This window comes from Myotis davidii, unplaced genomic scaffold (assembly GCF_000327345.1).
Source record: "Myotis davidii unplaced genomic scaffold, ASM32734v1 scaffold268, whole genome shotgun sequence".
NCBI lineage: Eukaryota > Metazoa > Chordata > Mammalia > Chiroptera > Vespertilionidae > Myotis > Myotis davidii.
The window spans coordinates 4,043,847-4,055,796 of NW_006383015.1; positions in this window are offsets into that span (position 1 = coordinate 4,043,847).

Here is an 11,950-nt window from a genome sequence, read left to right on the forward strand (position 1 = left end):
CTAGTCTTCTTCTGAGGTCACTTCCCCCGTATGAGTCAGCCATCACCTCCATGTAGAGGACATAGGCTGTACCTCTAGCCATGACTGCCATCCTGAGTTCCAGACCCAAAATTTCAAGTCCCCATTATAAACACAGTGGGGTCCCTCCTGTACCTCAAACACAGTGTTTTCTTGTGCCCCCTAATATCATGCCTGAGTTGTTGCAATGGTTTCTCAATTGGCTTGCTACCTTTTGTTGTTGTTGTTCCTTCTTCGACTTGCATTATGCACCCTGACAGAGCTAAATCTTGAAAAGGGGTTTAATTCATATTCTCCAACTGCTCCATTCCTTGACCTTCCTGGCCCCACAGGAAGGTTAATGGACCCTCCATTGTTCATTAACTGAAGTCCTAAAGCTTAAACTTCTTAGCTTTTGCTCTCTGTCCCCTTCTCTTTAATAATTTGATCTTTAGTGGCAATAATATTTCTGTCTATCTTTATGGTTTTCTGTGCTGTTTCTTAACTTGAGTCATATGAAGCCCTCATCTTCATTTGGTTTGCTTGATAACTGAACAAGTAAGCATCTTCCAACATGTCGGTATTCTGACCCGAGGTAAGTGCTTCTCACTTGATAATTACCTGCCCTGCATTTCCCTCTCTACTCCAAACACAAGGTGCTTCACACTCAACTCCAAAATGTTTCCTGAAGGTGGCTGTGGCCTAGCTATTAAAAAGGACACTTCTTCCTACGTAAAAGGTTTTTATGAGAAAATAGGTTCTACTAATTCTTTTGTTTGCTCCCCTCCCCTCCAACCCCCTTTCTTTAAAATAGTCTTTCTAGATGAGTAATCTGTGAGACCAACATCCATCCTTGTTACTACCTTCTTACACCAATTATTGCACACATAGCGAATGATATACTCTGGGGTCCCTCCTGGTCCATTAGCCTTTCTGGTTGCACAACAGATCAGTCTCGACTTCCTTGAAGGACTTCCTTATGGGTACATCCATTTGATACCTAAGGTCCAATTCTTTAGCTGGAACTTCAAAGCTGGCTCATGCTTCTGTGTTATGTGAAGAAATGAATAAGGATGCACCCAGGAGATTTTTGTACTCTGCAGGGTTCATCCAATCGAAGCCCTCCTGGTTCCAGATACTTTTCTTTGTACCAAGGCTGCTTTCCTTTAGGAATATTATGTTGAATGTTCTTTCATTCAGCTCCCCCAGTTGCTTTTCTAATCATCTGAGTTTTAATACATATAATTTCAATAGTTTGTTATGCCTGTAAAATATATTTTAAACAATTGCTTGAGGTTTATGTAGGCCTATTTTTTTTCTGCCAATTTTTAAATGCTTTCATTATCACAGGTTGCTTCATGAAAACTTTAAGAAAGAATAAGGACATGAGAATTATAGACTACTAGTTGGTATTGTAACTTTTTGCATAATATTATTTTCTTTTTAACATGATTATAAGATTCACGTGGATACTAATCGGTCATATTATATAGTTCCTTGTAACCATCATCAGCACCTAATAGGGGCATGTAAATAGTAAACACTCAGGACATGTTTATTGGTTTTTGCATCAGAAAAACAATCTACTAGTGTTGGAAAGGGCCTGGCTGGTGTTGCTCAGTGGTGTTGCTGGTGTTGCTCTGTGCTCAATTGGTTGAGCACAGACCTATGAAGCAGGAGGTCATGGGTGATTCCTGGTCAGGGCACATGCCTGGATTGTGGGCTTGGTTCGCAGTCGGGGCGTGTAGAAGGCAGCCAATTGATGATTCTCTCTCATCACTGATGTTTCTATCTCTCCTTCTTTCATTCTATATGGAATAAATAAAAACATATTTTTAAAAAAGGGACTTTTTCACAACCATCAACTTTAAATAAATCATGCTAATTTATTTAATTAATAAATAAACTTAGAATTTTTAAAGAAAAACCTCAATTAAAATAAGTTGTTTTGTAGAACAATACCCTGTTTGTTTTTCTTCGCTTCTCACAATATGTAAGGAATTCTGTTACTTTGATCCTGACTGTTATCTAGATCACTACATGCTAATAGGGATGAAGTGTTAACTTGTCCCACTTATTCATGTGGATACTAATCGGTCATAAACATAACAATGATTTCATCTAGTACCACATAGCAAGAAAATCAAGAATAGTCTTGTTGCATGAATTTATAAGTAGATTAAGACAATTCTATTCTGAATAGCTATAGTTTTTAGAGATTAAGTTAAAGCTATCAGCTCTTTGAGGTTTGTGTGTATATTTTTTAAATTTTTTAATTAGAAAACTTACTCAAAACATCTTATCCTTTTGTTAATAAATAAAAGTGTAATAATGGATGCTATAAAAAAATAGAAACTTCTTTAGAATGTTTTATTTAAATATACACTTAGTCCTAGCTGGTTTGGCTCTGTGGATAGAGTGTTGGCCTGTGGACTGAAGGATCCTGGGTTGGATCCCGCAAAGGGCATACCCTTTGGGTGCAGGCTCAATCCCCAGCCCTGGTTGAGGCATGTGTGGTAGGAAACCAATTAATATGTCTCTCACATTAATGTTTCTTTTTCTGTGTCTCTTTCTCACCCTTCCACTCTCACTACACACACACACACACACACACACACACACACACACACACACACACATATATCCTCAGGTGAGGATTAACAACAATTTAGTTAGTATTGTAGAAAATCACTTGAAAAGCCCACATGAAATATGTCAAATAATTTTTGGGAAATAGAAATGTTAACCAATAGACATGATTTTCCAGAATTTGAAGACAATGTTAAAAACAAAACAAAACTTGTAAATATGGATTAATTTAGAAAATGTTTTATACTAAATGTTTTCCTTCATTTAAATTTGAGTTCATTATAGGAAAGTATTAGTTGCAAGTAAATCATCAAATCATACATATTTTAAAGTCCCTGCTAACCCTGTGTTTGTTCTCTTAGTTTATTCCCATTAGAGAAAAAAATTAATAGGATAAAAAGTTAAATAATAAAAGACTTACAGATCACATTGAGATTAAAAACAGAAGAGAGAGCACAGGGAAATATGTATTCACAAACATATTCTTTGGTCTAGTTATGTGCTTAAACCTGTGTCCTTTTCTCCTTCCCTCAGTCTCTTCCAATGCCTGGCTGTGCAACTTCTGCATGACAGGCCCCATGCTTGGTATAGGGCAGTGGTCGGCAAACTCATAGGTCAACAGAGCCAAATATCAACAGTACAACGATTGAAATTTCTTTTGAGAGCCAAATTTTTTAAACTATATAGGTAGGTACATTGTTATTAACTTAATTAGGGTCCTCCTAAGGCTTAGGAAGAGCCACACTCAAGGGGCCAAAGAGCTGCATGTGGCTCGCGAGCCGCAGTTTGCCGACCACGGGTATAGGGTGACAAAGAAGCATGAAGTACAGTTTCTGACCTCGAATGGGAAGCATAATCGGAATTTTCAGGAATCATCATTTGGTAGAGATGGAGGAGCGGGGAGGCGTGTCTCTGTAACACCTTCAATCTTTGAGTCCTTAGATGCTTTTAGCCCCAACCCCTGGTGTCTCCCAGTCATGAGGTCTGTTGAGGAGAAGTTGTAGCCTGCCCTATACAACTCTACTGGGGCATCTTCTTGTTCACATTCAGTCTCAGCTTGAGAATGGGGACAAGATCTAAATTAACTCAACTATTTAAGAGGTAATAGGGAACTTGTCACTATTAGTAAATAAGACTAAAAAGTGAAATTGGAACTCAGTAGGCTGTGCTGTCTCTCCAAGTCATTTTCACCAGATTCGAACACATTCTGAGCACCAGCAGATGTTACTCCTGAACATCCAAAGAACAAGGTGGATGAGCAGAGGTTTAGAATTAGGTAAAGGAAAGTCTACTGTGGAGAAGAAGTGTATACCTTAAGGAAAACAAGGGTACTCCCTAAAGTTACCATGATTTGGATAGAAAGAAATCATATAGTCTCTGAAACATAGTAAGTGATCAACAAAAAATTTTTTAAGGGAATATCTATGTCAAAAGGATGTCTAGATGCCAGAGGACAGCTCTGGAGACTATTTTCAAAGATAGCCTCATGCCAGTGTCTGTGACCGTCTGAGGAGGATGTCAGGTGTCCCCTTATTCTCCCAAACAGCTCAGAGTTTGTAGGTGGGGATGGTGACAGCAGATTATTGTGTTTCCGTTTGCTGATTTCTATTTCAGGAATGGTTATGCTTGGCTGCCTTGCTTCTCTTGACTCTTCTGGCATTAATTCCATGAAAAGGGACTGAGGACTCTACCTCTCCCCACTACCTTAACAGAAAGATTTACTAAGGGAGATGTGATATCCTCAGGCAGGCTAAACTGGTTAGTTTGTTTCCCTTATTTAAAGCATTTTTAGCCTGGTTGGTGTGACTCAGTGGTTGTCGAGCTAACTATGAACCAAGAGGTCACGATTCAATTCCCTGTCAGGGCACATACCCAGGTTGCAGACTTGGTCCCTAGTAGGGAGTTTGCAGGAGGCAGCCAATCAATGATTTTGTTAGGGGTGATCAGGCAGGCAGGCAGGTAGAGTGGTTAGGGGCGATCTGGCAGGCAGGCAGGTGAGCGGTTAGGAGCCAGCAGTCCTGGATTGCGAGAGGGATGGCTGACTGCTGGTTTAAGCTTGATCGCGGGATTGGGCCTAAACCAGCAGTTGGACATCTGCTGAGGGGTCCCGGATTATGAGGTGGTGAAGGCCGAGCTGAGGGAATCCCCCCCCATGCACGACTTTCGTGCACTGGGCCTCTAGTTTTAAAATAAAAGAAAATAAAGTGTTTTATCTCTCTCATCAGACCCAGAGTTTGAGAACAGGTCCATGGAAAGTTGGGCATGGATACTAAACTCTAAGGTATTTCCATTCTTTTAGTTCTAGTTCCTCAAATCTTAAGGACAGGTGGCATTATATAGTACTTTCTGACCCTCCCTTAGGAGACACTCCTAGGGCTTCAGCAAATCCTATGCTAAGATAATGAAGGACTCAGTATCAATGATGTCAGGCTGGTTGAGGGCCTAAACAAAAAGCTCACCTTAGAAGCTCTTTGGAAAGGCGAGTAGCCTTGGTGCTAGTGACTTTACATTCTGAGGATGCCTATGAAGAGTGTGACTTCTGGTGGAACCTGGCAGTTTGTTAATTAATCTCTTATGAAAACATTAGGTGTCAGCATGGTGGCTCAAAGGAAATGACTCTTACACATTCCTTTAAGCAGGGAGGAGACAGGTATGCTGGTTCCTTCCATTCCACATTAAAAATATGCCTAAGGGCCCCAGGGAAGTAGAAAGGGGTCATTGAGAACATAGAGGAGTCTTGGTTCATCAGGGGTTTTAATTTGAGGGAGAAAGGGTTGGAAGAAAAACTTCAAACTTCTAGTTTAAATCAAACCTTCTTCCCCAATCGGGAAAGACTTTGGGAAAAAGGGTGAGCACTTGACCTGGGAACTGAGACTCAGCAGATGAGTGGCAAAGTAGAGTCAGGCTTTCAGGGTGGAGAAGTGGATAATGAATGCAGTGTTCTGTAAGGATCCAAATCTGGAGAATGGCTTTTCCCTCTCACTCTGGAGTCTTGGTCCCTGATGTCCCTTTGGGTAGGTAACTAGTCTTCTTTATCAAGTTGTGTTAATTCTGGATTTGTAGGTGGCACTTAAATAACTACTGAAGTTTGGGTGGAGCATTTAAGGAAACATCTCTCCCGGTTTGAAGTTCTTTATTCAAGTAATTTAGCTTGTTCTTTCAGTGACAGACAAAAAAAAAAAAAGAATATTTCTCAGGTTTTTATGTCTTCCAGTCCTATTGGTTCATCTTATTTCCATTCCAACTTCTTGGCTTTATTTAGGTTTTAATATTTTAAATGACTTCAACATATCTTAGGAAGTGATATATAAATATAAGCGTATAATTCAGTAAGCATTATTTTTTCTTTTTTGTGTGTGCTGATAAGTTATGTGGTACCATAACTGCCCTGAAAGTTCAACAGATTACATTGAGGAAAGAAAACTAACATTGGACTGTAATCACTTAGCCAATATTCTGGATACTCGGGCAAAAAACTCACTTATTCTTGCCCCCTCCTCTTCCTCACACCATGCATCCAAAGCAGCAGCAAAGTATGAGGCTTTAACCCCCAAATATATACCAAAGCAAGCTTTTCTCACCGCCTCCATCAGAATCATCCTTGACTGAACCTTAAAAAGAAGTTTGGATTTGCAGTCATCTCCTCATTGTATTCTGTTTCCTCCCTGTTCTCAATCCAGCAGCAGAATGGTCCTTTTATTGACATAATATCATTTCCCCATGTTTTTCATCTCACTTTCAAGGAAAACTGAAGTCCTTGTTATGGGCTACAAGGCTACGGCTATGACTCTAGGTTCCATTCAGCTAACCAGCTACCAACTCCCCAACTCAAGCTACTTCTTCCCACTCATTGAATATGACAATATGCGTCTTCCTCAAAACTTGAGCATTTCATACTTTTTCTCAAAATACCTGTGTGGCTTGGTCCTTCATCTCCTTCAGTTCTGTGATCAATTTCTACAACGCCTTTTATGATTAGCTGTTGTAACCGCCTCCTCTCCCCGCTTCTAAGCCCTTAGCCTACTTTTCTCTATAGCACTGATCAGTACTTCACTATATTTATTTGTTAGTATCACCGGTTAACAATGTTTGTAGAGATCTTTTCCACTAGTTTTGAGCCTAGATCAGTGTCTGACACATTGCATACTTCAACAAACTTTTGTTGATTAAACACCAAATAAGATAATCAGGGCTGGTCTTCTACCTAGGTGAAGTAGATGGCACTAGCTAACAAAGAACAGATGGCTCAAAAGTCATGATCATGCCTCTCTTCTTGTTTACTTATCTGCTTGCCCCTAATTAGTAAATGAGTTTGCATCCCAAGATTAAAAGGAAGAATTAAAATATAGCAGGTAGCCATAGTTGCTCTTCAGGATGGGGGTCTGGGTCTCTGTCAGGATAGCTATGGACATCAGTACAGATTGTGAGCTGCATACGAGTGTTAGCTGAGAGGGCATAAGTGGAATTCTGCCAGGGTCAGCCAAGTAAATTCTGTGTCTGACCAGGGATTGCATTCCCTTGAAGGTCTTCCCAGAAGGTTTTTCTGCTTTTCACAAAGGCACTACATGTGATCGGAGCAGATGGGGTGTGGGAGAAGGACAGGCTAGATATTAGGGCTGAGGTGTGGAAGGAATACCTTTTACTCAGAAGGCTTTTCTCCTCTTTGAAGCTGTTTGCTTCCTTTATTATTTATGTATATGCATTGTCTATTTTTAAGAAAGGACTAAAGGTATGTGTGACATATTCAACACATTGACATAATTTATCCTGAAATATAATAGGTGGATCAATAGTAGAGACATCCTTAAGAATGAGTCTGCTATAAATCTTCCATTGGCCCTCCCGGTATGTTTTCTACCCTCCGCCCCCTCTTTTGTGCCCTTTGTGATTAAGCCATGTGAACCACATAAACAAAATTCCTTTACTCCTGTGTCTAGTTGGGCTTATCACATGTGGAGCCCCAGTAAGATATCAGAAGAAAGAAGTGCAAGTTTTGGTTCTCTGTTTCCTTGATTCCACAGTCACAGCTTTCCCCAGAGTGGCCCTCTCTACCATCTCTCCTTTTGGACCCTAACTGCATAGGAAGGTGTATCTTCTCTACACCTTCCATATGCCTTTGTTCTTAGTCCTTTTATAAATCATCTTGGATTATCTTTGTTGGAATGTGCCATATGTTTCCTGCTGGAACCCTGACTGATACATGTTTCACAAGAAGGAAGATGACTATTAACAAGACTAAAAAAGGAGCAGATACATTGGGTCAGAGATAGGTCAGAAATAGGATCCAGGGAATACAGAAATAGGATCCAGGGAATACAGAAATAGGATCCAGAGAATACAGAAATAGGATCCAGGAGGACACCAAGATAAACCAAGCATCCAAGACAGGGACTTGCAGAGTTTGAAGGAAATTTTGAGTTTGTTGAGCCCATGCCCTTCATTTACTATCTGAGGGAAACTGAGACTTCACTAGATTTAATGATCTTATCCACAGTCATGTGACCAGTTGGTAACAGAATCACAATTTGGACCTGAATCTAAAACATAAGCCCATTACTCCATCATAGCCAGCAATTTTTCCTAGCCAGCCATGGGTAGGGGTGAGGGGGATGCCCTTTTGTATACATAATTGCTGGCCTCTCTTTTCTTAATGCACCAAAACATATGAATATACACATGCCCTATTCACTGGGATTGTACTCACTGAGATCATACATACCCATCAAGACAGAATTGTGGCTATAGTAACTGTTTCTTTTCCTGGCCACATCACTTTTGACTTCTGCTGTGCTCATTTCCTGTGTTTCATATTCTTCTCCTATGAAGCTTTTTCACATCATGGAGTTTAACATTAACTGGAGAATATTTTTATTCGAATGATGATTGACTGCTCGAAGTTCAGATATTAAATACAGAGCTATCTATGATGACTATTGCTCTAGATTCGGTCACCTGTCTTCTGAATTACACAGGCTTTGAGGTTCTTCAAAAATAATGGTACTATTTTTCCTTATTTGCAGAGAGACGGTGTGAGACCTTACTTTACCTTTTGGCTGGAAAAGCAGTTTCTGGATTAAATCCAATCAGCAAATGATTCCTTCTTCGGACAATTATGATTTTCATGATGTTTCTCTTTAACACTATGGAATAGAGAGCTTATGTTGAGTGATATCTCAAGTCTTCTGGGATTTTCTGTTTTAGACAGTTGGTATAGTCTGTCTGGTAGGCTACATTTGCTTATGGGATTCGCTTTAGCTCCACAAATGTTTACTGAGAAAATACTAGATGCTAGGGATAAAATGGTGACTCAGATAACACCCTCACCCCAGAGAGCTTACAGTCTCCTGGGAGTGTTTTGTCCTCGGTCACATCTTAGCTCAAGCCCATGAAACAGGAGACACATCAGTCTAACGTGGATAACTAAGTGCCAGCTCATCACGGGGTTTGGCCCCAAACCAGAAACCTGTCCTCATCTGATCCCATGTAGTTCCCAGTGACATTAGTGGGAATGTTGAGGGTGTATCTGAGAAGAATTTTATTCACTCTTTGCATTTTTTTCCTAAGGATAAGCACATGTCCCAGAAAATTTGATGCATATCAGCTCTTCCTCAGGCTTCAACACGCCAGTCACCTATTGCTGTGGAACTGGTGAGCACACCTGAGACACAGTCATGAGGGGCTAGACTAGACGAAATTTTGAAATTATTAGATCTAAAGAGCTCGTGGAGATTATCCAGCAGCCAGATTCTATAATGTAGCTCAAACCATGCATTTTTACTGATGAGGTTCCAGTGGCAAGGTTACCACAGATTACTCAAGGAGGCTCTGTGACATCCCAGGGTCACTCAGATAGTTTCGCTTGGGGCACTAAGAGTTTAGTCTTCTTTAATTCTGTTTCCTGTAACTGTAGAATGTCTGATTATTTTAGCACTCAATTTTTGTGATGCTATATTATTTCATAAGTCTGGATGGTCTCAGCATTGGCAATTTGATTTTCGGAAAGGCCAGACAGAATTTATAAAGAACTGGGGAAAAGATTTAATTTGCCATGAAGATACGTGACTCTTACCACCTCTTAGGGAATTCCTTTCCTTTATTCGGCTCTGACAGATGCAAGATGCATCCACTGCTCAGATGCGCTGTGTGAAGATGCTTGGAAATGAGTACTCTTAAGTTCTGTGTCATTGTCCTAGGTCTTCTCATGCAGTCCTGCTCTTGAGAGGAGAGAGCGGTGGTAGGAGATAAGGAATAGTCAGTGAGTGAAGAACTATTTCTTTCCAAATGAACATTCAAAAAGGTGAGATGGAATTTTTTTTCTGTTTTATATTTTACTAATTAATTACATATATGCCCAAATAAAACTGTAGTCCAAAGAACCTATAACAGTTTTTAGAAAGAAGAGGACCTTAGAAATCATTAAATCAAAAGCTGAAAGAAAAGCGGCTAACTGAAAAGCAGCCCCTGTAGGAATATAAGATGCTAATTTTTAGAGGCACTCAGCAGTTAGAAAATCAATTTTTCCTAACATTGAGAATTATTGAGTGGCTGAAAAAGCATCTTACTCTATGAAATATAGTCACTGTTTAGTGCCTCTCCATTTTATTTACTATTTAAAGCACACAACAGCTAGTTAACCAACTACTTATAAAATATATTTAATGTTTAGAGGCACTCAGTGTGGTTATAAAATGATTTTAAGGGTATACAAATATGGTACGTTAACCACACTTCATGAACTATGGTTCCCTCTGGAAAAACAAAAACGTTTTCCCTGGCATCCTGCGGCGTTTCATCCTCAAGTTTGTAAATGACCCATACTGCTCAAACTGGCTGCCTCACTGGCTTTTGATGCCAGCCACTTTAGAGCACACACCAGAAAGATCAATATGACCCCTATTACATAATCACTTATGTAAGTGATAGAGCACTGTGCACTCAAAGGCTGTTAGACTTGCCGATAAAGAACTGCTTGACAGATGCAGTGAAAGTAGGCAGCGTACACAAAACCCCAGCAAAGAGGGTGTTAGGGCTGTAGTCCTTTCTCCGTCCTTGGTGGATTGATGGGTGCACTGTGACATGAGATGCATTGAGATGAGCTTTGGTCCCTGCCATGGGTATGCAGTAGCAAGTTTATGGGCCTGTGAAAACGTGGGGAAAGTCTAACAAAGGATGGGAAGAGAATGGAACCCTTTACAAAGTAACCTACAACAGAGAATTATGACAAGTAAGACATAAGGGGGCCCAACAGAAACTTAACAGTGAGAGAATGTTCAACCACATCTATTTTTATGCAATATCCTAATTTCCTGAAAACACCCTACATTGTAATGTGTTAATCTCCCTCTTTCATGATTGAAACTCCATGGCATTGATTATTGAGGGAACGTGATGGAAATGTGGCCTTTAATTTCCTGTTCATATAAGAAGCTGAATGTGTGATGATGTTCCCTTTGCCATGAGGCCTGGCAGAGGAGCATCTAGCCCAAGATGATGACCACACTTAAAACAGGAGAAAGGATAGAAAGACAGAGACTGTGGACAGGCTGGCGTGAATCCATACTTTGTCACATCACACAGAGGACAATTCTCACCAGGGTTAGTTGATAGGGAAGTATATTAATTTTTAAAGCAAACATTAAAAATGCATAAAATATGAAAGAGACAGTATTAAAGAATAAACAACACAAGCAGATTTGTGAAATATTATTCAGGGAGTATTCTAGATTGCATTTCAATACGCTTTAATTCTCTGGGACATTTCAAAACATACTAGACCAGACTTCTGGCTTCTGGTCCAGCGTGTGAGGAGTTTGGAAGTCATCACTCCATTCTCACAAGCAAAAAGCTGAATGAACTGAAAATCAACAACTCTCCTTAGATCTGTCAGAGAAGTAAGGTCACAGGACAAATCATTGTGAAGAGACAGGCAGATACAGAGAATCACAACTTACTGAAACACAAGCTCATGAGCAAAATCTTTGTAGGAACCAGTACTCGGGTAGGAAAACCTAAACTGTAACTGAAAGTTTGCTGGAAGCTCAGTATGAATAAATCTTAAAGCAATCGTCTCCAGGAGAGCCCAGTCTTAGGGGAGTCCCAACACTTTTGTGAGTTTTTCCTCCAGGAGCCCTACCAGATTCTCACAGTGAAGATGAGAGAAAAATTGTCCCATGATTTTGGCAGGGGAAAGGAAAAGTAGCAAGACTGAAGTATGGCAGAACTCTCTGTCCTTAACAGGCCTGCCCTAAAGAAAAACTTTTTTTTTTTTAACCAGAGCCTAATCGAATGGGATATTTCAGAGCCTAACCAACTTGACAGAAAGGAAAAATCCAACTCCTGCCCCTCTAATCATCCTGTCCCATCT